The sequence below is a fragment of the Vidua macroura genome, chromosome 4 (genome assembly GCF_024509145.1).
Source record: "Vidua macroura isolate BioBank_ID:100142 chromosome 4, ASM2450914v1, whole genome shotgun sequence".
Lineage (NCBI taxonomy): Eukaryota > Metazoa > Chordata > Aves > Passeriformes > Viduidae > Vidua > Vidua macroura.
Window position 1 is genome coordinate 54,817,471 of NC_071574.1, and position 27,737 is coordinate 54,845,207.

Sequence of the window (27,737 nt, forward strand, 5' to 3'; positions counted from 1 at the left end):
TTCCAGAAACTAAAGTTTTCTGAGCTGACCAGAAGTACTTTAGAAAGCAGTTTAGGATGTAGATAAGATGTGCTATTGATGTCTAGAATGGTGAGATGAGCACTAGACAGAAAATCTTGGTTTGGTAAGAAAAAAAAGAAGGAAAACAAGCAAACAAAGAAAAAAAGGACACCCCCCCCCAACCTCCAACTACAAGACAATGCTTAATAAATCTAGTAGTTGAACTATGGTGTCCTTTCTCTCACAAGGTAACAGCTCTTCATGGGAGTTGTTCTATTGGTTTTTAGCTGTTTTCCTTATAAGGATGTGTTCAATATGACCTGGAAAAAGCAATTTCATCCATAACAGGATTTCTCTTTCTGTTGTGTATTGTTCTCCTTTCATTGTACATTACAGACGTGCCTAAAGCCACACTCAGGATATCTGTGAATCACTTCTCTCTTGGGTGAAATTCAATAAAACAGAAAATAGCAGAAAAGAATGGTTTAAATTCAAAAGCAGCTGTACAAGATCTTAAGAGGAAGGAAGCAACTGAGAAACTTTGTGATGGTTGGCTGCTCTTCAGTTTCAAGAGTGATCCTCAGGTGGGTGGAATTGTTTCCATTGCTGATGCAGTGGGCTCTTATAAATTTAATCTTGGAAAACTAAACCATACTAAATATTGAGCTTTCCTGTGTAATGTATTGTGGATAAAGAGGGATTCAAACCAATTAGCCCTAGGTTGAATTTTCTTAATGCAAAGCTGTGCAATTTCACACTATGACTATTTCAAGTGTTGCTTGTGAAGGCTCTATATACCCCCTTCTAGGCCTCTGTTTATGCAGGAGCATGTTTGAAATCTTGATTGTAGTCATACTAAAACTCTGCAGTGGGTAGCTTTGAAGAGCAGGGAAGAAGAGGAAATGATTTTGTGTAAAGGCATGTATATACCCAAAGACTAGCAGCATTAGAGACTCTGCCACTAGGTTTAGCTGATTTACAAACACTGTGTTCACAGAGCAAGATGGTATTATGCGTTTTTAGAGCTCTTCACACAATTTTAATCCTAAATTATAAAATGTACAACACAAATGTATAAGTAGTAATGCATCTGGCAGCACCTATATGTGCTTGTTTGCTTGTTTTTTTCTCAACAATTAATACCAATCAGTCTCCACATCAGGCAGGTTTCCAAGTCCCAGGGTATATTTTGTGCTTATGCAAACCACAGAACTGCTCTCTATGACAACCATGAGGAAGAAGAAAAGGATACATATGTCAAATATCAGACAAAACAAGGAATTCTATAAGAAATGAAAACATATTTCTGCTTGCCTTCACCAAAGCTCCTTTTACATTTACTAAGAGTCACTTCTCACTTGACTGTTACTGAAGAATACTCAGAAATGCTTAACAAAAGTGTCTTTAAGCACTCAAACTCAACCTGGAAATGAGCGTTAATTAAAAGCACTTTAAAAAATTGCTCTGTTCAACAAAAGCGTTTCCTTTGACATGTTATAGCCCTTGATACTGAAAAACACACAGAGAAATGACAGAGACACTTCAATTAGCTCTGAAACCTTTCTCAAATAGTTAGAATGAGGGTATTGGTTTATAGATTTGTAACACGTAGTTAAATGTCAGAAGCATAACTTTGAACTCAAAAAAATGACAAACAATTTTGTGCTAATGTGTAAACAGTGCAAGTGATGCAGGGTTTAGATACTCAGGGATTTAATTTTTTTTTTTTACCAACTATTTTCTGTTTCCTTGTCATGGTTTGACACTGGCGCAATGCCAGCATCCCCATGAAAATGCACCTTTTCTAAATAAATGCTGTGAGATGTTATCAGGAACAGAGCAGAGCAGGCCCAAGCTTAATAACAAAGAAAAAACTTTATTAAACTACTACTAATACAGAAAACACATAAACTAAATCTAGGATGAAGACCTTTTAAAACACCCCTCCTCCTCCCAATTCCAAAAACACCCAGCCATGAAACATCACCCAGGATTCTTGATCAAATTACCACCCTTCAGGTAATCTATACTCAAACTATCAAGGGAGAGAGAAGTCTCTCTTGCACCACAGACCCCCCCCCCCCCCCCGGAAACACAGTTGCCACCTCCTGTGTTTCCCTGTCACACATGGCAACCGCCCGGAGAAAATCTGCCAGTGTGACACTCTCCATTCCATATCACAGTGCTCTCACCACCGTGCATGGACAGACTGCTCATAGGGCTCCTTTAAGGATGCTTTGCCACAGACCCAAAGATACAACAGTTCAGTTTCTCATCCTGGGACTACAGTCCCCCCCATTTTCCCCTGGGGCCGAGGGGTCCAAACAGGACTCATCTTCTTCCCGAAGACAGAGGGTATCACCATTCCCTCTTCAGCTTTCTTCGTTTCTCGCCATTCCTGTGCTGTTCAAAGCTGAAACAGGTCTCCCTGGGTCACCACTGCATCCCCCTAAAATGCAGTCTCTATTGCAGGAGATTTTAGTTCAGTCCATGGCTAACAAGAAAAGTCCAGCCAAAGCTACTTCATCATCTCCTCCCACTTAAATATTTCTTCTTCTAACATCTCAAGTCCCGGACTATCTCTCTTCCACTACAAATCAAGGAGGAGTAATACTTTTAAAAAGCCCTCATTTCCTGGAAAGGGTTAAACGTTCAGACTCCTTGGACGGCTGATATCTCGGTCCGGTGTTCCGCCGCCTCCCACGCTGGCCATCCCCCCCCGCCTTCTCCTTCTCCTCTGCCGGCAAATTTCCAGGTGCTGCCAGGCTCTCTGTCTCTTTCCCTCTTGGCGGGGGGAACAAAGGCATCTCCGCTCCTCTCCACCCTTCCGTCCAGGAGCTGGCTGGGTTCCAGACCCTCAGCCCCTCGGCCTACCTGGACAAGGCCGCATGGCTTCCCCTCCCCCACCCAGCCCATGGCTGGGCAGGGGAGCGTCTGCACTCTCTGACGACCGGAACCAAAGAGACAGTTCCCCTGGGAGTTCTTGCTTTTAACCCCCTGTGTTCTCAGAGGCGTGTCCATACTTTCAGTGGTCACTCCAGGTGCCAATATCCAAACCTGACCACTGATTGGTTTGACCCAACTTCCTGGAAAAAATTCACTTCCATGTCAAACCACGACATTCCTCTTCCAACATTATCTGAGCTTACAAAGCAGGGTATAGTTTGCTGTTGTGCTCATAAAAGACATGGCTGCTACAATCTTATTTAGATATTCAAACTTTATGTACATTTATACTACAAGGGGAGGATCTTAATACAATTTCAGATTTAATTTCATTTTATTTCTCCATCAAATTACTCTATAGGAAAAGAAAGAGTAATGCAAGCCAACTAAATTACTAAATTAAAATGTCTTTTCATTTTACAGTGGTAAAAGTAACATTTTTGTCTTTCTTCTTTTTTATGTTGCAAGAGGAATGATTTTCAATCAAAGAGATGAACTGATTTTTGAGAAAATTAGTTTTCTCACATATAAGCTCAGTCTCTAAGGAGTTAACAGTTTCTTGACATGGTCAAAACGAATATTTGAGGCAGACTTGGTTAGGCTGAGGACAGCACTAACTACACTGCATCTTGTTCTGGGAGTCTGAGCCAAACAAGTTAGAGAACTTCTCCCAAGATAAATAAAAAAGCTTGCAAAACACTGAGCGGACACCCTCAAGGAAACCATTTCCCCTTTCTCCTGCCTCAAGCAGGATGATGTCAAACCTCTTATGAAGATGTCAGACCTTCCTTCTATGCTGGAATATCATGAAAATCTGCTCTAATGAAGCAAATTATCTGGAAAGAAAAGGGTTCGCCCAAAGTAACCCACTTCTTTAAAAGATAAATAAGGTCTACATCACCCCTCCCTCCCACACGAGCTCTCATATTGAGGGCAGCTATACAATGTCACCAGTATATGATGGTCTTCCCTAGAGCTTACACACTCCCAGGGGTGTGTACACTGGGTTACTCACTTCTTCATATGCCACCCTGTCTTGTTTTGGAATAGATATATTATACACAAAACCAGGAAAATAGATATTCTTTTCCCTTTATGTTTTGTAGTCACACGGCAAATGTAGGGACAAATATATTAGGCAATTTCAATATATAACCCAACTAGGCAACACTTACTTCAAATAGTTTCAAAATTTTCAGCATAGTGCACCCCTTCTACTTGAAAAGTCATTATTAGAGATCCTCAAAGTGAGAGGTGAATAAAATAGTGAATAGTTTTAGATTATTTCTTTTTTATTTTAGTTTTTGACTGGCTTATTACCTTACTGGGCCAATTGGCCCAGCAGGTGTTGCCACATGTCGTTCCTGAGGAGACTTCCTGCTGGCAAATTGGTTTGAAATCAAGAATTGCATTTATAATCTTGACAATAATAACTATGAGAAACATGCTTGTGAAGGCTGGATGAAAGGCAGATCATCTTTTCTTCCAAAGCTTAGGTATAAGAGTTTTCAAACTATGTTCTCTCTTATCTTTAGCAAAGAACTTTTGATATACAATAAAAAAGCCAAATTTAACCCTTAGATACATTTTAACTATTGCATATGTACTTAAATTTGATAAATCAGATAGATTCATAGTTTTAAGTCCTGAGTAAACACTATGAAACTCTATTATGTACATCAGTATAGCAGAGGAGGATTGACATACCAGTCATTCTATGGATTTTGAAATTAACTTGTTTCTTGTGATTTTTTTATTGGTTATATAAATATTACACTTGTAACTAAACTTTTTTTTCTGTTTCTTTAAATATATAATTTTCTAGTCAACACCATGTATTCAGGTGAAATTCCTTCTGAAATTAAAAAAAAAAAAATCTTGTGCCTGTGCAGGAAGTTTGAGTAGTTGCTGCAAAATAAACTAAGTTTACCTTAAAACAGGAATTTCAGTTCACTTCAGTGAACTGTCAGTGAGCTGTTCCAGTTTAAAGCCTTCAGTTTCTTGGAACAAGTAATGCCAGTAAACCCCAGACAAGGCATTTACCATTAGTAAAGAGGAAGGAAAAGCTGTGTAGTTTGGCCTGCTCTCTGATCACATCCAGATGGGCATAATAATCTTTTCAGTAGGATTAATTTCCCCTTACTTTCTATGTGTACAGTCTAACTACATTAAGCTACTTACAGGATATGGGATGGCATCCTTTTGCCTAAACATGCACTTGACAGTGTGGTTACTAACTCAGATGCAGAAAATTGCACTTAATGTAAGAATTCCACCTTTATGGACCATTTTCAGTTTATGCCAATTCTGTTAATCTGAGCCAGTGTAAGGCAGACAATGTAGCCCGACTTTTTGCTACTTCCTTTCTTTTCCATTGCCACTGATGCAAGTAACAGGTCATAACAGAGACACTTATCCTTTAGTTTGAAATTTGATTCAAATTTATTTCTGACCTTTATGGACAGATAGCTCAAAATAATGTTTTCATATCAACAAATGCAAAGACGAACAGAATTTCAAAAACAGTTTGGTACTTGCTTCTTTGGTACTTGAGCAACAGTGTTGCTTATTTGTTTTTAAAGAAAGGTAACCTCTGTATGTACCGAACCTTTTTCCTTTTTTACTGGTGCCATTATCATAACAGTGTACCAGGAGTCAACAACCACTTGACTGAAAATATGCATAGGTATTTTCATAGAAGTGTTGTCAATCTCACAGGTACTGATATATATAATAAACCTTTCTTAGTATTGAAAGGAAATTACATGACAATCCTGCTATTAAGGATGGAAAAGTACAAAGAAACAGGCACTGGCAAAAAAAAAGAGTTCCTTTTATATGCTGGTGACAACATGATGGGCTTTGAAGGAAACAATCATGATCACACTGTTAAGTGAGATTAAGACAGACAATATGCAGTGATAGCAAAATAGACTGAGAATATGAAATTAAATAAACAGTGCAAGAAAAAAGGGGAAAATTTTAAGTTTTGGTTTTATTCCCTTAAAATCTGATTTACACGTAGTCGTCTAGACCTTCATCTGAAAGATGAACAATTCTGCAGAATACAAGTTTGCAAAATGAAGATTCAGTCCCATTGATTACCCACGTAGTATATTTCACATGCCTCATTTAATATGCTGCTCTAAAACAGTTCTCAAATTGTGTAGGCAAGTTAAAGTGCTCAGCAGAATCCATTGCAAAATGCCAAAATTGCATACATGAATTGGCAGGAACTCAAATTGATCTATATATGTTCTTACCAGCTTTCCAGACACTGCATTTAGGTAATTGAAATACTAAAACTAAAAGATCGATTTGTTTTAAACTCCTCTGCAATGAACTGTCGAAAACTAAATCCAAAAAATGAGATCAGGTCTGCTTAGATATTACAACAGATACTGTGAAGAACTAGAATGTCCCCACAGATTTCTTTGTGAATGAGATTTGCTTAAAACAGGCTAGATTTGAGAGGACAAAGCTTACTATTGACTCTACCTATTGAACAGGGATAAGAGTGACACCCTGATGCAAGAACTATAGAGCTCTACAGGAGGGGAAGATTAGGCTCCTAACTGCACCAGTATCATCCTCCTCAGCCTCATTTCAGGCTCCCAGCCACACACCCTCTTCCCTTTGGGCCCATAGTTGCATTTGAGCTCAGATTCTGCTCCATGGGCCTCGTTTAACTGCACTGTAAGTCTGCTGTGTGCAAACTTGTCTTGGTTTGACTCTGACTAAGCACTACTGACCCATTTGGGAATCACTGGACCTTTGGCTGCCACAGAGTACAGCCACCAGACCTACTCTGCTCTTCATGGTTGGGACTGTCCCCCAGCCTTGCAGTCACCCTTGGCTCTCATCTTCACTTGTGAATACTCCAATTTCTCTTTGAAATAAACACCACAATCACTTGATTTGTAATAATTACACTGAAAGGCTTAATACATGTTATCCAGATTTTAGCTGAATTTTACTTACAAGACGGTCAGAGTGTTCTGGGGAAAAAAAAAAAAAAAAAAAAAAAAAAAAAAAAAAAAAAAAAAACAACAGGGCTAAATCTTCCATTTCAGAGGATTAGACACAATACCTTTAGTCAGTACTGAATTTTAAGATACACCTATTCCACATCCAAAATAGGATTGCATTCTGTCAGAGGCAAAATAGGCTCAGCCATGGCAGAAAAATGACTGAGAAGAATTTCTGTGCCTTTTAGGAGCCTGGGCTGGGTTCCTGATAGAATACCTATATGCCATTCACTCTGGGGCAGGCAATAAGCCCTGAGGTTTTGCTGGGCTACCTCTGCAAGCAGCCTAGCTGGGGGTGTCTGGAGAGAGCTTAATTTAAGGCAGCTCTAAAGAAACAACCCTTTACATGCAATAGTCCAGAGATCCTACTCTCTTTTGCTAACGAGAGACAGAGTGCTAAAATTTTAGCACACCCTGACAACTACGTGTAAGAAGGCATCTAATGTTATTTGGTCATCAACTTATTGCTCACTTACAGCCAAGAGGGAAAGACTAGATTATGTGGGGAAACACTGAGGCATGATAGGTAGAAAGAGTTTTACCTAATGGCTGAAAATCCAATTTTTCAAAGTGTTCATGCATCATTCTCCCCCATCACCAATTAAAATTGAGATACTTTTCTACTCTGGAGTCAGAATATATGAATAAAATAAGTGTTAGGTTTCTTTTTTAAAAAAAGGTTATATTCCTCCCATCTTTCCAAAATCTTTCGAGTATTAGTCCAGTAAGACTATTTAAGATGTGAAACAAATCCCCTCAAAACAATTGAGACTTTATGTAGTCCAACAAGTTGGCAAAAGAATCTCAAGAAAACTGAATACTTTATTTTATCAAACAGATACAATTCTATTTTCTCAATAACAGATATTGAAATACAAGGAACAAGAAGTTAATAGCAGAGACAGTTTTCATACTGGCCAAGCTATTTCACCTGTGTTTACTGGGAGTACATTGCTAGACATTAGCAAACAAGAAGTTTTATTTCATACGACAAGTTGCACACCTTGCAGAAATCCTTGTAACTTGTCCTCTGACCCCCAGGCCCACATGTCAGATTTGTGCACGGCATATGAGGTCTTCCTAAATGAATTCATACTCATGCAGACAGTGTTTTGCTCAACACTGCAAAGGAGACAATGAAGAACTGGCTTCAGGAGCAAAGCTGGCACAAGGCCTGTGCAGTCAGCTCACTTACATGCCTGTTTTGACAGATCAGCCCTGGCACGAGCACTGGCTTTCCTAGCTAAATTGGCTCCTAGCCAAATGCAGTGATAGCTAGAAAACAAATAGTATAGGAGGTGAATGTACTGCCAAGGTACTGAGCAGTCTTCACTGCCCTTTGACATCCAGCATCTTTGGGAAAGGTGACCTCCAAATAGAAAAGAAGGGGAAGGAAAAAGAAGCAATATTTACTATTCCTGGTAAATAAAGATAATGGAACACAGATGTGCCATATGCCTGTGCAAACAGTAATTTGAACAGAATAAAGCAGGGCTTAAATTTAGCTGCTTCTTATTGGAAATGCCTTATGTTTATTATGACTTTTTATAATAGCATTTAATTTAATTGAACAATTAGAACTTTTTTTTAATTTGTCTTTATCCTAGGAATGACTTGATTTAATTTGCATTAATTTTTTGTTTGCAAACAGTAAATATTTGAAATTCATTTGACTCTGCTCTGCACCAAGTTGTCATTTTTTTCTCTGTTCTACATTTTGGTTACAAACAGGTCACATTAAAATCTGGAAACCAAAGTAACTAAATGGGCTCAAAGTTTCCTACTAACAGAGCCTGAAGTCAGATGAGAATTTTTTCTCTTCAGGTACATCAGAATTCTGGATTAGGTAATTAACCAATCTTTCACAATACTTTTGATTTCAACATTTTCCATTTAATCACACTGATTTTGCTCCCAAACCTACCAAGATTACACTCATGCTTAAGCATGAGAAAGCAGTGATTTTCCACTCTAGCCCTGACTCAGCATTTTTTTGCTATTCTACAAGTGTTTTGACTTCTTACAAACAGAAATAGAATCACATAGTGTTTTGATGTGATTTTATCGCCAAGAAACATTAAAGTGACAACTGCATCTCATTTCAGCTACTCCTCAAAATCATCTGAGGACTTCTTCAAATTTATTACATAGTGAACTACAGAAATTCAAATGGATTTTTTTCCCCAGGACTCAGACATCACTGAATTAATGTGGTTTAATGAGTTACTGTTCCTTAGCTGTTCTACATCATAAACAGTTAATGAAAAAGTTTAAGTCAGTTCATTTTAACCCCTGATTGCAATGGCTTGACAGAGCATGGACAGATCTGTTACTGATGTCTGAGTAGTATGTAGCAGTAACTTTATTACATTGTGGTAAACCATGAGGGTTGATTGAATTTAAATAACTTTTGGAGGCAGAACTATGGGAAAATTTTGGATCCAAAGCATCTCTATTGAGTCTTAGGGTAAAAAGGCCATATTAAAATTTTTCTTTAGTTCTCTAGAAAGTAATCAATGTATTTTGTGTTAGGAGAGATGTTTGGGTGAGCTGGTAAGGACACAGAAGCAGCATATACGTTCCTGTTCTTCAAGATACTATTCCCCTTCTCAGAACCTGAAGATGGGGAACTGGTATGCAAACCTGTACAAGTGACAATTACTTTCAGCTAAAATTTGCCCATGATGGAAATAAGGCTGTTAATCTCAACAGAAGATATTTATTGGGGTTTTCATATTAAGTAATTGAATACTAAGCAGTCCTGTTAGAATTAGGAATTCCCATCATGAATCTGAAAAGTGAAACATCAAAAATCACAATATGATAAAATTTATCTCAGATTTCTTAATTCTCTTCATCAGTGTATTTTTCCCACTGTTTACTCTCTTCAGCATACACATGTCACACAGTAAAAATTACAATCCTCTGAATGCAAACAGAGGTGACTAACAGCTATGCTGTGCAGTGGCACACAAAAAGCAGCATGTGAGACAAATCTTTGGATGCATTTCACATTTACATGCAGTGATTATGAGGTATATATTTACTATTATTGCTTAAAATTCCAGAATCTGCCAATTTCTCTATATTGTGGCTTTTCCCACTACTATTTAGTTCATAACAATTCCATGCTGATATTCCCACATGAAGAGTTTTTTGTTTATTTTTTCTGTACACCAGATTGTACCTATTTCCTATGGTGAGACAAATAGCCCATTGGTCACCTATAAATCTGGGTGGGATTAGGGAGTGGGTGGTAAGCAGCACAGATAAATTACAACTGTATGAGAAAGATTTGTTCTAACAAGCATCACAAAGAATTTTTGTTGCACACACTGCTCTATTATTTGAAGCTATCCAATGACTACCCACATAAATTTTCTTTGGATAAATTTTTCTTTAGACAGAATAAAATCCTGATGCTGCTGAAGTCCTCCAGGTCTTCCCACAGGGACTACTCCATTTCTGAGCTGTTATTCCTGTTCTGCTCTCTTCTCTGAGCTATAATACACTGGTCTTCACAGCACTTCTGATGGTTCTGGTCTTGTGTAGTTGGTCTTTGCTACCACTGGATGTTTGTGTCTGGCTCAGGTAAGAGTAAAGAACCAACTGGGCTCATTTTGATTGCCCATTGTATTTTGAATCTGAAGTCCATGTATCAAGCCATAAGGAAATTTTCTTGATCATATATTCCTCTGATGCGGTGGTTGCCAGTTAGACCTTCTACCTTTTTTTATTGATGGTAAATCCATCCTGCATTCCTCTAAGTTTACTCCTCAAAGCAGGACCTTGAAGGATATGCAAGAATGAATTAATGGATGAACACTGATAATTCAGAAAAAGAGGAGCAGCTATACTTATTTTTCTTCTTATGAACATAAAATCTTATACAATTAAAAACGTTTAAACTAAAGACCAAACACTACATAAAATCTTTGCAGATTTCTAACCATTTTCTTGGGATAAAAAAAAAAAAAACAAAAAAAAAAAAAAAAAACCAAAAAAAAAAAACTCTCAAAACTGGTGATTGCTTCACAGTAACACCCTTTTCCCTACTTTCCATCTGGCCCTCCAATTTATGTCATCAATGGGAAGTAGTTAGATTAAAGGGCCCTCATTTTTTGGTGTAATAGTATTTTTGATTTCTTCTTCTAGGACTTAATCCAAGTATTTATATCTGTATTCCAAACATCATTCCCTTTCTTGAGTGCAATATGAGGAGAGAAAAGAAATTGTTTACAAAATGCCTTCCTCTCTTTATTCATTTCCTGCCACTTTTGATTACAAATGTGTTTTACCTGAGGCTTAAAAAGAACAAAGCAAAGTGCAATGACAGAGTCCCTGTGTACAAGACCCATACAGAAGATTTCAGAAGCTAAAAGGCTGTCCAAACCAAATATGTGCTCTGAATGTGAAAAATCTCTAAGTTGGGATTTGTTTTCACAAAGTATTAGACAGTTTAGCTAACAGTTGAATCATAGGTATTTATTTAATCTTTTCAAACACAATTTGCAAAATAGATAGGAGCTACAGATAAAGTTTATGAGTGTAGTGGAATAGTTCTGTGTAAATTTTAAGATTTTTAATTATACTGGCTGTTTTGGATTCACAGATTATTTGTGAAGAAACCACAATTTTGTGAGCATGTTTGTCATTCAACTGGTGTGACAGTATTGCATGCAAATTTTTAGTGCCTTGAAAGCCTCTGAAATTTTTCTAGTTCCAGATTTTGGGGATCCTTATTCAAGTTTGAAACCAGCCACTTATGTTGCACACACTAGGTTTTCTTTCCGATCTGGATCCATATATACAGAAGAGCTTGAAAAAATAAACAGCTCCAGTGTAAAAAGATGAAATGCCATGACTGGGGAAAGACAGTAAAGCTACTCAGTCCTTTTGGTCATGTAATGGCTGTGGGACCAAATATATGAGGCATAAACACCACTTTGGACATAAAGAGAATGATAGGTGTGTTAGTATTTATTGTTAGTATTTAGTAAGACAGTGATACAATCATCTTTCTTCTGTAGAACATTTGAATAAATGAAACAAAAGATAACTAAGAAGAGTAATGTGAGATAAAAGTGCAATTCAAGGGGCAAGAATGCTTATCCATGTACTCAAAAAGTTTTAAATTTTTCATAGGGTTCATAGGTTCATAGGGTGACTAATTTCAAACAGTTCATTACTTTAAAATAATATTTCCCAGTGTTGTAAATGCTTGGAATTAAAGGTCCTCTCTGCTATTAATAGTTTTACAGCAGAAAAAGATGGGTTTAAAAGTTCCTGGCATTCTGTTATTTAATTTCTTCCCACTGGTAATCTTGTCAGATTTTCAGACATGCTAAAATGTCAGAAAGAAAGGCACAAAGGAAATAACCTTGTATCCAAGACCACTGGCCCATTTAATTCAGTATCATGTTTCTAACAGTGGACTTCATCAGATATTCCAACAGATGACAAAAATAAGCAACTCATATTTATGTCCACATTGCCAAAGCCATTTGGATGCCTAATTCATATTGATATTAACCTTTGTGAGTTTCAGCTCTAAGGAATAAATTGCCTTGAGCATCTCAGAGGACTTGCCATAGCAACAGAATAAAACAGAAGTTTATTCCTAACCTGTGGCAATGACTAGTTGGCTTATTCACTGGAGCATTAGGGATAATGCTTTTTCTGAGTTCATTTGTGAATTACCTGATCTACCATGTACAAGAAAGACTTATATCCTTTGTTCCTCTGCACAAGAAAATATAAATAGGGTACTGGCATACCCATTCCCACTGCCTAGTTGCTGTCTTTGTGCAGATGTTATGTTTTGTTAGGATTCTCAAGTGCCTAATAAAGTATGATGTTATTGAAACCACTCTTCAACAAATTTAGTTGAAATTGGCCAAAACCTTCAGAACTTACAAGAAGGGACTATACTTTTACATAATTCTCTCCCACACAGGGTTATGTGCTTGCCATCAAGATTTTAGGCCTTATAAAACTGAAATCAAGATGGATATCTTCAGTGCTTCAAGCAGTGAGAGAGTGTATTTCTGATAGTGGATTTGCACACGACATGAACAAAGGCTCTAAATCAAAACCATGAGCTGAATGCCAGAGAATACTGCTGTTTTGCCTTCTTACATGTTTTTCTGAGAGATAATAATAACCTTAAGCCATTTTTTATTAGAAAGACTCAGATCCATTTTGCCAGTTTTCTCAGTCTAGCCTCACAGTCCCTGTATACAAAAATTAACTTGCTATGAATTGCAAGCCCAGTTCCCATTACTCAAAAAATGAGAAAATACCCTACATTCATCTTTGGTTAAGTATATGGAACTCATCTGCTCTGGTGATTTTCACTACACCATAGGGCTATTACTTGTCGTCAACTGTCACACACTTATCTACATGTGGATTTTGGATGCTGGAAACTGAGTAAGCTATGAAATTTATGTTTTTGTATACTGTGGTTTATCAGTCTGCATGAAAGTTAGCCTCCAAGGAAGCAGAAAAAGACTTGTACTGAATGTTTAAGCAGCACTAAAATAAGAAAATATAAATGAAAAGAGATGTTTAAAATACTAATACTTCCTTCAACAATTCTAGAAAGACCATCAGAGGAGGGAAAACAGCTTTCATATTGTACCCAGTAAGCAGAGAGGCTCTCTTCCTATCAGGAATAGGGAAGCTGTGTGTGAAATCAAGGGGCTCCAGAAGAACACAGGAGATCTCTGGTAAAGACCCAGTTATATAGTTCAGATTCTGCATGTGCTGCCAGAAGTCTGATTTCAGGTAAAAACTTTACTAAAAATGGATTTTCCTCTTGTACAATCCTGTCCAGGAAAACTGTAAAAGACACCACATTTCCTTGTCATTTACAGTTCTTCATGGGATTCTTTCAGCACTGGGAACACTTTCAGTCTTTGTGTGTTTATCTTATTTTTTTCTTATTTTGCTATGTTTGGTTTTGTTGTTTCTTTTTGCTCTCTTTTTCACATTGGGTGGGGTGGGGAGGGGCTGACTGTTAATAATTTTGGGTGTTGTTTTGTTGGGGTATTTTTTATTATTGTCTTTTTTCCTTTGGCCTTTCTATTCTGCCTGTCTCATCTCTTTTTCTTCACTAACATCATTCCTTCAAGAAATTAGTATTGGTTGTTAATAGCACTTGCAGAAAGAAATTTTGCATATACATACTGCCTAGAGACTCAGATAATTAGAAGATAGATAAATATTTTCAACATAACCAGTGATAATTAGGGAATTCCTTTTAGTATCAAGTAGGAGGAGATAAAAAAATGCTTCAGATTTCTCTACCTGGCTAGATTTTTCTGATTTTCGCTGTCAATTTTCCAGTTAGAGAAATAAGGAATATATTTATTATTGTTGTTACTCCAGATAGATTTTCAAAGTCGTTACATGTATTTACTTTTGTACTGAGAATTTCTCTCCCCAAAAGTGTAGTGTATGAGTAGTTTTCTCTAAAGTTGTAATAAATGTCTAGGCAAGTCACTATCTTGTCAGTCAGAGTCAGACAACTTTCAGTGATTCACAGTGGTTCATGGAAAGTACTGTCAGAAAATACTCATACTTTGTAAAGTGGTTACAGATTTGAAACAGAAAGCTTACATCAAACTCAACTATTATTTGTCAAGTCATTTAATAAATAAATTAACTAATTAATCCAGCAAGCACCTAGCTACGATTCAACCAAATATAAACTACTTATAATCCTTACAACACACACAAGTATGTATATCTGCTGATGGCAGTTCAGTCAGTAGAGGTTGTTTAAATTAGATCATAACTACTGATATTATTTTTAGGCAAAATATACAGTCAATTGCTATAGTTCCAATCTCCTTTGATTGCAAAGGGATATAAAACATGACTGACCCTTGTCTACAATACTAAAGATATTTGTTAGTAACACAGTATTCATATCTCCTATTTAGAGAAATGAAAATGTCTGTTTTCCCTGAAAACAGCATATGTTTTATTTTCCTTTGGGTATATTTTCATGATTATTGCTTATTAGATTCTCCACCTTTTAATTAGAACATTTCTTGATAAATAGAACTACTGATCAGAAGAAAAAAATCTTAATTGGAACTAGTATGAAAAAAAAAAAAAACTTTAAATTGTTAACACAGGAAAAAAAGTCCTGATTTTCTTATCTATCTGGAAAGGTCCTTTTTGCAAAGCTGGAATTGAAGTGCTCAGACCAAACATCTTAAATGCCCAGAACTCAACATCAATAGAAGGAGTGATGAAAAATATTTCACTTAGCAGCATAGCAGGTTTCTTTAAGAAAAAATATGTGCCAAAATCCTACATCACTTAAAGGATTTTGCATTTATATCCTCATATATACAGGATGAAGACATAGCTGGTGTAAACTGGATTAGCTCCCTGAATTCCAGGACTGCCTAGTCAAATATTCTTCTTTGTGAATAAGTTCTTCATTTCTGTCCTGATGGACTAAGATACAATCAGAAAAGAGATTCTGGAAAAAAAAAATACGTAACATACTTTTCAAAGTATCTCCTCCTTAGAAGAAAAAAAAATGCTTGATTTCATATTAAGGATTAGTTCTGATTTGAGGCAAGTTGTTTCACTATGTGTTCCTGACACACTTTCTGTCTCCACAGCACTGAAAGTCAAAGTAATTCACTGTAAGCTTGCAGTGGGTTGACATTGACTGATGTCAGGTGCCCACCAAAGCCACTCTGTCACTGCCCTCCTCAGATGCAGAGTGGAGAGAAAATACAACAAAAGGCTTTTGGGTCAAGATAAGGATAAAGAGAGATCACTCGCCACAGGCAAAACAGACTTTGCTTGAGGAAATTAATTGATTTTATTATCAAACACATCAGAGCAGAGTAATGAGAAGTAAAACCAAATCTTAAAAATACCTTTCTCTCACCCATCCCTCCTTCTCAGGGTTAAATTTATTCCTGAATTCCACTTCCTCCCCACAATGATGCAGGTGGGTGGGAAATGGGGGTTACCATAGTTCATGGCACTGTCTATGCTGCTACTTTCTCCTCAGAAGCAGGACTCCTCATAGTCTTCCACTGCTCCAGCATGGGGTCCATTCTGCCGCGTCTCATCCCAACTTCTCAAGAGCAGATCCCTTGCTAGCCCTGGCTAGCTCTTTTTGGGGCAATAGGGCAGCAAGAGGCACTCCCTGCTGAACCCAGCTGGGCTTTAGAGAGTGCCTTTGTGGGTCCGAGGACACCGCTGATCCCACCGGCAAGGAAGGAGGCGACACTCTTCTGGGGATAGGTCCAAGATTTATTGTGACTCCGAGGAGAGCCCCAGAGCCCAACAGCACTCAAAGAGGTCCCAGAAGAGAGTGAGCTCTGGGCCTCGAGCAGGCCCTGATATAGGGTGGGTGGGAAATCTGATCAGTCAATGGGAGAAGACATGGGCGTGGCCCTCCGAGGGAAGGACACCCGGGGTATCCATTAGGAGGGAGGAGGGGAGGGACCCCAGGCCATTGTCCAGTCACCCAGCGACCCCGGCAGAAGCTTCCAGACAGAGAGGAAGGATGGACGAGTCACCTGGGAAGGGTCAGGGGTCTGAGTCGGGGGTTTTGGGATTGATGGACACACAGGTGTTGATGGGAAAACCCGGGATGAACCAAAAAGGCACGAGGGGGGTACAGAGGGATAAACCATTTTGAACATACATACAGTGGAACCTAAAAACACAACTCCACACCATTCCAATGTGAGTCCTTCCTACAGGCTACAGTCCTTCACTTTCCTCAGTGTGCAGTTCTTCAGGAACCAGCTGTTCTGGTGTGGGTCTTCCATGGGTCACAAGTCCTGCCAGCAAATCTGCTTGAGTGTGGGCTTCACTCTGCATGGGTCTACAGCTCCTACCAGGAACCTGCTCCAGCGTGGGTTTCCCTGGCAGTCCTAGCCTCCTTTGGGCATCCACCTACTCGAGCATGTAGTTACAGGCAGATCTCTGCTCCATAGTGGACTACCTTGGGCTGCAGAGGGACAGCCTGTCTCACCGTGATCTTCAGCACAGGCTGAAGGGGACACTCTGTGATGCCTGAAACATCTTCTCCCCCACTTCTTCACTGACCTTAGTGCATGCAGAGCTGTATCTCTCATATATTTTCACTCCTCTCTTCTCTGGCTGCTATATTCTTCTCTGACATAACTTCATTCCCTTCCTGGTCATCTTATCCCAGAGATGGTACAAATGTCTCTGATGGTTCGACCTTGGCCAGCGGTAGGTCTATCTTGGAGCCAGTTGGCGCTGGCTCTCTCAGACATGGGGGAAGCTTTTGGTGTCTTCTCACAGCAGCCACATCTGTAGCCACCCTGCTCCTTAAACCTTGCCATGGAAAATCAATGCTAAGGTTTATATAATGAATCATAGCATTAAAGAACCATAGAATGGTTTGGGTTGTGAGGGAACTAAAAGGCCATGGCAGGGTAGTAGACATGGCAGTAGACCAGATTTCTCAGGATGCCATCCATCCTTCCCTTGAACTTCATGGATAGGGCATCTGCAACTTCTCTTGAAAACCTGTTCAGGGCCTCACTACCCTAACAGTAAGGAATTTTCCCCCATATCCACTCTAAATTTTCTCTCTTGTTGTTTAAAGCCATTATCACTTGTCCTGTGATGCCCTTGCAAAAAGTCCTCTCCAGCTTTCTTGAAGCCCTCTTTAGGTACTGGAAAGCTGCTCCAAAGTCTCCTCAGAGCATTTTCTTCTCTGGGCTGAACAAATTCAACTTTTTCGTTGTCTTCACAGAAGAGGTGCTCCAGCCCTCTGATCATCTTCATGGCACCTCTCTGGACTCAGTCCAACAGGTCCAGTGTTGGGTTCTTGTGTTGGGCACCCCAGAGATGAATGCAATATTCCAGGTGGGTTCTTATGAGAACAGAGAGACAGGGAGAATCATCTCCCTCGACCTGCTGGCCACACTGCTTTGAGTGCAGCCCAGGCTGCAGTTGCCTTTCTGCACTGCAGTTGTGGGCTCATGTCCAGTCTCTCACCCACCAGCACCCCCAAGTCCTTATTAGCAGGGCTGCTCTCAGTTAGTTCTTCTCTCCATCTATGCTCATATCTAGGATCACCACGACCCAGATAGAGCACCTTGCCCTTGGATTTGTGGAAATTCATGACGTTCTCATTGGTCCATTTCTTAAGCTTGTCCAGGTTTCTCTAGATGGCAACTTGTCCTCTTGCGTCAACTGCAGCACTCAGTTTCACATCACCTGCAAACCTGCTGGGAGTGCACTAGATCTCACTGTCTATGTCATTGAAAAAGAGATCAAAGAGCACCAGTTCCAAGACAGAGCCCTGAGGGACACTACTAGTCACGTGTCTCCATTTGGACATCAAACCATTGACTGCAACTCTGAGAGTGTCCACACAGCCAATTCCTCATCCACTGAATAGTCCACCTTTCAAATCCATGCATCTTCAATCTGGAAATAAGAATGTCACATGGAACCATGCCAAAGGCCTTACTGAGGTCTAGGTGAATGACATCAATTTGTCTTCCCTTGTTGACTGTTGCAGCCACTCCGTCACAGAAGAGTAAGAAGAACATTGAACGTCGGGGTGGGTCATTACTACTATAGAGAACCCAGTTATATGTATTGACTTCTCAAGGACAAGCACAATATACTTTGATTTGGTGTATTTACAAATGGTAAAAGACTATTCGCCAGTCTTTATCCTGCACCATTTGAAAGTAAGAATCCAAGAAGAAGAAAAACACACATTTTTCATAGTCAAAATACTAGCTTTGAGTGCGGAAAGTGGCTGCTGAAGAATAAGGTGATATGTTGCATGATGTATGAGTGTCTTAAACAAAAAAAGATTCCTTAACAGTCTTTCCAGGCTTTGGATCAAGACAAAGAGCATGTAATATATTTTTTATTTTCCTTTTTTCTCCTTTGTGCAGGCATTTAGACATGATGAAAGAAAGAAACTTGATATCACTGGCTTGAGTAAGCCATTGTGTGGGTAGTTAAGAAAAGTTTTTCATTTTATTTCTGTAGAACTTTTTTTTCTCTTCTCTATCAAACTGAGGCATTTAGTTTTCTATGTTCAAAGTGGGCAGCTTCAAAATAGTGTATTGTTATTTCTTTTGCAGAGTATTGTAATAATATGGATCAAAAGGATTTAACTTTTATGAGGTAAAACATGGGAGAAAATCAGAAAAAAAAGTCCCGTACATATACATGTGAGGAAAGAGCCTATGGAGATGACTGAGGAAGGGAATGACAGAGTACAAGAAAGACATTGGGTCGAGGGCAAGATCAAACTATACATATCAGAGTAATATTAGACCAGGCATAAGTTATTTTGAAAATCCCACTGCTGACTTTTTTTTTTTTTTCTTTTTTTTTTTTTTCCCTGTAATCTAGAGAGACTCAATGCACTGGGCAGATTTTAAACCACCAAAGTGACTAACTGACCATTTGACCAAGATCCAGGTATAAGCTGGAGCATCTCTCTTACCCTTGGGTGGCTGTCTTTCACTGATTGTAGGCTGAACTCACCTTTGGGCTGCCAGCCTCAGGAGAAACACTCAGGGCTACCTGGTGCATCAGGTGAATGCATGCTAAGTGCCTGTCCAGGCCAGCTCAGAATATATCTCCTGAGTGGTGCATCAGGGACTGTGTTGCCATTTCTGCCTTGTGGTTCCAGACTTGTCAGGGTGTCAGTGACACCAGTGAAAACAAAACCACATTTTCTGACATTTTAAAGACCAAAGCAAAGCAGTCAGAAAATTGGAGCTTCCCAGACCATGAGGAGAAATTAAAAAATTCTCAGCTTTTAGATACTGGGCTTATGTGATACAAGCCAGTTCTGCTGTAAACAACGGATTTGTACACCTGCCAGTCTTGAACTAAATTATACCCAATGTTATATTTTGTTGCTGGGTTATTTTCTAAACATTTATTTTAGTATTATGGTTCCTTTAAACATAGTCATGCCTAGTTTTTTACTAGTCCTACTTTTAGTGAAATCTAGGATAAGTGTTATAGGCAATTTATGAGGAAGGAGTACAAAAAAGAATGTGTTCTTATGTGTTCACTTACATGATTCTCCTTGTCACACAGTTACAGTGGTTTTGGGGGCGTTTACAAACAGTTTACTCCCAGATGTTACCAATGCCACAGGGAATTGGATTATTTTTTTTAATAATACCTTTCCCAAATACCAGACCCAGTATTGGAATGGACTATTGAGATTAGCCAGTAGGATTCTTTCAACAAAGTAGAATTGCTGTTAGGCAGTACACCTGTGTCCAGCTCACCAGCACTTTGATTCACAGCTTCCTCAAGCCTTCCAGCCAATTAAGGAAGATGTAAAAGGCAAATCAACCCTAATTTAGGATCTTGTTTAGTGTCAGGAAAAAAATATTATTTTCTTCCATTTTCTCTTCTTCAACAGCAGAATATGAGCTTTCCAGAAGAATTAAAGACATGACTTGCTAACATACTAGCCCTGTATGACATTTCCAATAAAACACAGTCTGTGGGTTGAGCTAGAACGATCCTGGCAGCTAGTGTATACAATTCAGCAGTAGTCACCATCCAAGAATAGGCAGGGCTGCTGTGTCCTGGGGTCTTGGAGTTGGCATGCTGCCACACTCACTCCTTTCCAAACAGATAAAAGCATACACTGATGCTTCTGCCATTCTCTCTAGCTATATCCAGTACCCCCCACATAGTTTTCTTATTTAGTTACATAAAAATGCCTGGATTTGACATATACATACACACTCACACCACTTTACGGGGGCACTCCTAAGTCTGTAATTGAAAGTTATCTAAAACCTGTCAACAGGCCCTATTTTCAACCTCCATTTCAGCTATGGCATAGCCAAAGTGCATGTTTTACTAATCTGTGTTTTTTACACCTTGAAAACAGGTTGGGCAATGCCTTTTGAATGCTTTTTTGAACATGATTTTATCTCTTGTAACCTTCACCTGTACTCACTGCTTAGGTTTGCAACCAGGCTCTGGACACTTTCTTGGTTTTTTGACAAGTTGCAGTAATAGCAAAAAATTTCAAGCCTCTGGCTTAAAAATGAAATGTCAGTCTACAAAGTTGCTGGTAGGGAAAGCTGGTGACAGAAAACCCCAGGGTGTGAGTGAAAGCAGTCTTGTACTTTGACAACTGCAGACTCCAGCCTATTAATTACATTGACCTTAACATCAAAGCACTTTTGAATAAGAGAGTTAACAGCAGCAACACTGTAAACTTACTGCTTTTGATGGTATTGTAACAGTTCATATAAATGATTAACTTAAAAAAAAAAAATAAAACCAAACCAGGAAGATATATTAATTTCTTCATTCATTCACTCACTCACAGTAGCTTGCAGATTCCTTCCCCTTGCCCTCATCACAGCCACCAATTTCCCATGAAGACAGCAGGTACATGGCAGACTTTGTTAAAAACAGAACATATTTATGAGTTGATTTGAGCCTTTGCATTAGATATAAATACCAGCCCACTTCTTGAAGAGCTCTGTGTGCTATAGCTGCACCCAACGGAACTGGTGATCCTTCAAACACCCACACTGGATGCTTACAGCAGGACTTCAATTGTGTAAAGCTGTGTGGTAAGAAAATTACTCAGGAGAGACACAGATCACAATTTATTAGAACACTTTTTATTAATTTTGTTATTTGACCCCAGCCAACAACCCATACAGCTGCTCGCTCACTCCTCTAGCAGGAGGATCAAGCAGAGAATTGGAAGGGTAAAAGCTGGAAAACTCATGGGTTCAGATGAAGAGAGTTTAATAGGAAATGCAAAAGTTGTGCACACAAGCAAAGCAAAGCAAAGCAAAGCAAGAAATTCACCCAGTTCTCCCCATGAGCAGGTGTTCAACCATCCCTAGGAGAGCAGGCCCCCTTCACCCATAACAGTGACTTGGGAAGACAAACGCCATCTCTCCAAATGCCCCTCCCTTTCTCCTTCTTCCCCCCACTTTATACACTGAGTATGATGTCACATGGTCTGGAATATCCCTTTGGTCAGTTTGGGTCACCTGTCCTGGCTTTGTCTCCTCCCAGCCTCCCATGGACCTGCAGTCCCTTCGCCAGTGTGGCAGTACCAAAAGCAGGAGACCTCAGCTCCATGTAAGATCTGCTCAGCAATAACCAAAACATCTCTGTATTATGAACCCTCTGCTCAGCACAAATCCAAAACACAGCCCCAGGCCAGACACTGTAAAGAAAATTAACTCTATCCCAGCTAAAACTGGTGTAATTAATTATTTCTTTATTAAGAGTTTATTATTAAGAGCAGGTAAGTATTGTCATGGTTCACTCAATTACTTTGTCACACAAACTCATATGAATGCAGCTGCAGTAACAGTTGGAAAGCCAGCTCTTTACCAGGAAGGGAAGTCATATGGATTTGCCAGTGTGATTGAGCTCCTCCTCATCTGGACAAATGAGAGAAAATGTGATAAAAAGCTTGTGGGTCAAGATACGGACAGGTAAATATCACTCACTCATTACTATCATGGGAAAAACATATTATAAACATATATTTAATGTATTACCAATCAAATCAAAGTAGAAAAATGAGAACTAAAGACTAGTTCTTAAAACCACTTTGCCCTCAGCCCTGCTTTCATCCTAGACCCAACTTCACTCCTGATGTTTTTTACCTCCTCCCCCCAGCTGCACAGGTGGATAGGAAACAGGGATTACAGTCATTTCATCACAAATTGTCTCTGTCACTTCTTCCTCCTCACAGTTCTTCCTGACTCCAGCGAGGGGACCCTCCCAAGGGAAATGACTCTCCATGAACCTCTCCAATGTGAGTCCTGCCCACAGGCTGGAGTTCTCCATTAACTGCTCCAATCTGCATCCCTCCCACAGGGTGCAGTACTTTTAGAACAGGCTGCTACAGCCTGAGGCCCCCAGAGGGTCACAAGTGCTGCCAGAAAACCTGATTCAGTGTGGGCTTCACCCTGCATGGGTTCACAGCTCCTGCCAGAAGCCTGCTCCAACGTGGGCTTCCTACAGGGTAACAGCTTCCTTTAGGCATCCCCCTGCTCTGGCATGGAGTCCTACACAGGCTGCAGGTGGATGGATCTGCAGGTGGATGGATCTCTGTGTACCCATGGGCCTCCATGGGCTGCAGGGGCACAGCTGTTTCACCAGTCTTCACCAGGGGGTGCAGGGGAATCTCTGCTCTGGTGCCTGGAGCACCTCCTGCCCCCTGTTTTCACCGACTTTGGTGTCTGCAGAGCTTTTTCTCTCAGTTCTCTCACCTGGCAGCTTTTCCTCTGCTCCTATATACATTATCCCAGAGACACTACTGCCATCACTGATGGGCTCAGCCTTGGCCAGTGGCAGGCTTGTTTTGGAGCCAGCAGCTTTGACTCTGTTGGACACAGCAAAAATATCTGGCAACTTCTCAGAGGGAGAAACCCCATACCCTGTTATCAAAACTTGCCACCCAAACCCAAAACACTATCCCTTGGTAGTGGTAATACAACTGTAAAGCTGACTCAAAGTTTTGTTGTTTCAGATGTATATATAAAATTCTGCAGGATTGCATGTGGCCTGAGTTATTCAATCAATTGGTGCTAGTGTGTGTGAGTGACCCTGGATGGACACTTAGTGTCCTGAGTTAAGCAGTTCTTGTAGATTCAGCAGAACCACTGCATTCCAGAATTTCTCTGTTCTGGTGATACTTTCGAGCAACTGCTCCCAGCAAATGCCTTCATTGCAATTGTCCTGCTATTTTCTGATAAGTACTTCTGCATCCATACCTGTAGATTGCTTGTGGGTCTCGTTCACAACCACTCACACAGAAACAGACCTTTGTCTAAGGCATGTCTAAGTTAACACACTTCTGAGAACACACTGTGCAATACTTCCACTTAGTGTACATTATTAAAAAGATTTCACAGCTTCTTCCCATTTCCTGGCACATTCAGCTTCAGACACTTAAAACCCTTAAAAACCAAGGATAACTACCAATTAGAAGCAAGAAGATCTGCACTATTAGGCTGCTTTTATTTCCTCCTCAACAGTTCTCAGTGCCCAGTGCTCTATGTAACAATATCCACATGTTATTCTGGGCAAAGTTTTGGTAATGATGAGTCCCAGCTAGTTTGTTCTCAGAAGCAGTGATGTGTATAATTTTAAGTCCAACCTAATCTTACTATTATAAAAGACTAGATACTACCTTCTTTAATAAATATGCAAAGTGTTGGGAATGTATTTCAGATCAGAAAATAACTGCACTGTTGAAAAAGTGCTGTATGCTGAAACTTGAACTGAAGATCCCTGTACTGGTCACTTCATGGTCTGATGAAGATGGAGATCATAATTTTGAAAGATGATGATCCTTTTTACCTTCTGAAATTCTACTCATAGAGATTGTGTGTGATGCAGTTTAATTCCTGACACTAGCTTCTTCATTCTCCATTCAGTATTCTCACACTGCGCTGTATCCCTTCACAGAAACTGTCAAACAGCACAGCTGGAGTTAATAAACTGAGGAAGGATGCCCATTACCAGTTACAGACATCCCTGTTGTTTGATGCTTTCAGTATTTCATTATCTCTGCATCAGCACTGGTACTCCTGCAACTGAAAAGCTATCAAAATAACACAGTTTGAAATGATAAATGAAAGCAACAGAACTGCAGAGCAGAGCATGCACTTCTGTGGGCTTTTCTAGGTGAACAGATATTTGTATCTGTGCTGCAGCAGTCTTTTACTAGCACAGCAAAGGTTTATCCAGATGTACTCATTGGCTTAAAGCCACTGGACTCATTTAACATAACCAATTTTCTATAGCTGCTAGCACACCTAAGAAATTACATTTGATTTTTCTTCCTGAGAAATAGATTTTAGAAAGGTACAAGATTTCATTTTTTTTCTCTTTAAGGAGAGAGAGGAAAATACAGTGAGATCCAGGAAAAGACCATATTGACCACAAATTTTTGTCAATTTTGTCAAAATAATTTGTCAATAATTTTGTCAAAATTATTGTCAATTAGTTGGAATAAGTCAAATTAATTGGTGCATTCACTGTGGGACTGAGGTTAGGTGTGTGACTCAAGAAGGTACTAAATTCTCAATAAAGAGTTAACATAATGGATCAGAATTCTGACCCAGTTTAACAATTAGCTGGAGGTGGCGTCATGTGAAATTTAAATGTACACTCTAGAGCAGGGAGTTCTTTCATCCTTTTCACAAAATTTCACATGAATTCTTTCATCCCTAATAAACATGGCTAAATTTAAAACAGGAATGTATATTTAATTTTATTGTTATAAGCATTATCTGCTTAGTGCCAATGGCATATTTCCAGAAACTAAAAGTGTATTTCTCTCACCATTTTTCAGATCTGCAATGCATTCATATAACTACTGTATATAATTAAACATGCAAAGCAGAGATCTGAAATTGGTAATTAGCCCTCAAGATTTTGTAGTAGTGTCTGGGAATTAAACCACACAGTTCCCATTATATTCCAGAGAAATTATTCAACTAAAATTCTTTCACTACTTAGGAAAACAGGGGCCAGCTTCTAAAGCATTTTTACTTCTGGGAGTGTAATTTGCACTTTCTGATTTCATGTGTTCAATATCTTTCCATTGTATAGCTTTGTATTTCAATCTGTTTTTCTATATAAATTAGAAGCTATGTATTGTAATTTCAGGTCTCCAGCCTTGAAGAGATGATTCATTACAGTCCTTTACTGATAAATAGAAAATTTAAAAAAAAAAAAAAAATCAAAACCACCCAAAGAAAAAGGACCACTTTAAAATAAATGCAAAGAGCAATAGAGTGAGACAGACAAATACCCCAGAACAAAGAGCCCACCATTCTGATGTAAAAACCTCCTGTTCTCTTATTAATATAGGTAAATATTTTCTTTTGGTATATTTTGTTATATACCAAGCGCAGCTTGATATATAGCAGCTAGTAAGATGGTTTTTCAGTACTGTGGTTCAAGACCAGGGAGCAGCTAAGCCCTAGACAGCTGCTTGCTCACTCCCCTGGTGGGAAGGGGGAGAGAATCAGAAAAGTAAAAGTGAGGAAACGCATGGGCTGAGATAAAGGCATGGGCACCCATGGGCAGGGAGGTGTTCAGGCACATCTGGTAAAGCAGGGCCCCATCGTGCCTAACAGTGACTTGGGAAGACAAACACCATAATTCCAAACATCCCCATTTCCTCCTTCTCTCCCCAGCTGTATGTGCTGAGCATGATGCCACAGGGAATGGAATAACCCTTGGGTCAGCTGAGGTCAGCTGTGTCCCCTCCCAAGTTCTTGTGCACCCCCAGCCTCCTCACTGCTGGGGTGGGGTGAGAAGGCCTTGACTCAGTGTCAGCGCTACTCAGCACCTACTAAAATATCCCTGTTATCAAAACACAAATCCAAAACATAGCCCCATGACAGCTAATATGAAGAAAATGAAATTTGCATCAGTCAAATTCTGCTCATCTAGTTTTAGATTCTCGTTAATCCAAAGATAGGGAATTTCAGAAGTTCTTAGAGCTTCATGAAGATTCATCTTGCTTTGACATTTGTTGAGCAGTGTTATACATTTCCATTGCAGAGAATTAAATGATAATTTAAAAGTATGGGGGGAAGAAAAGAATATTTCTTCTCACAATTTTGTAATTGGGAACATGCAGTGTATGCATTCAGGTCTAACTAAAAAAAACTCCTGTGATTGTTTTTTTTTATTTGTCTTTCCCTAACAGATTCTTGTTGCATCCCGGAGTTTGGGTTTAGATTAGGGTTTTTAATTTATGTTAAAATAAGTCAAGTTCTGTAATCCCGCGTTTCCCCCGCGTTGTTCCCCCCCGCGGTTTCTGCCCCCATGTTGCCTGCTGCCGGCTCTTACCCCTGTGCCGCTCCTGTAACCACCCTGCCATCCGGCCCCGGGAAACCCCGTGCTGGCCACACGATCCCGCTCAGCCCGCGGCTCGGTGCCCGCCCCTGCGGGGTTCTCTGGTTGGTCGCTGTTGCTGGCATCACTGCCATGGCAGCTGCCCCTATTGGCCGGCAGGCCGTGGATCCTCTCACCCCGCCCCTCCATAAAGCCCTATCCCGCCGGCAGTCAGACGCCATTTTCTCCCATGCGAGTGCCGGGAGCGGTCGCGCCTTTCCATCGAACCGTGCCACGTGACCAATAAACCGTTCCTGCCAAGCACAGAGTAAATGGACAAATTCCTTCCTCTTTGCTGGGTCCCTAGCGCACGGTAACAGAGGCTGGCCAGCCCACGCCCCCGAGACACGGAGCCGTGTCCGGGAACCCGCGGCAGCAAACCCCGGCAGCACGTGGAAGCTACGCCACAGCCGGGCTCCCAAGAGCCGTGTGCAGCCGGGGAGAACGAAAACCCATGCCGCAATAACCCACGCCGCAGATTCTTTGGCCATATGTATATAATATACCTGGCTTATGATAACTCAGTAAGTAGCTAAGCCTAAGTATATAGATCTGGTTGTTTTTCTACCTTAATTTGGTTGGTTTTAAATTTTTATTTTATTTTAAATACTGGAAAAGAAGTAGATATTGTCTGTTTTGACGCTCAAATACTGTTCTGAACTTGGGAAAAACTTGGGATTAATGCAAGTAAGAACCAACTCCTGTCTTCCTGATCAAATACATGTGAACAAATTAATTATATAGTTCCAGACACTTTTATTCATATTTTATTTGTCAGCTCAGATGTTGAATATACATTTGAAAATCTTCTTTTTCAGTAAAGGTTTGACTGAAATT

The 27,737-nt window shown here is 39.7% G+C and overlaps 1 long non-coding RNA gene across 2 annotated transcripts; it reads left to right on the plus strand.

Moving 5' to 3' along the window:
- Window positions 1–405: 405 nt before the first annotated feature.
- LOC128806763 (uncharacterized) lies at window positions 406–27,680 on the plus strand. 2 transcript variants are annotated; one of them, XR_008436934.1, is made up of 4 exons: window positions 406–584; window positions 22,735–22,797; window positions 25,662–25,865; window positions 27,379–27,680. It is a non-coding gene; the product is annotated as an uncharacterized LOC128806763 (long non-coding RNA). The 2 variants fall into 2 exon arrangements; XR_008436933.1 differs by lacking the exon at window positions 406–584 and adding an exon at window positions 22,347–22,471.
- The last annotated feature ends 57 nt before the right edge of the window (window positions 27,681–27,737 follow it).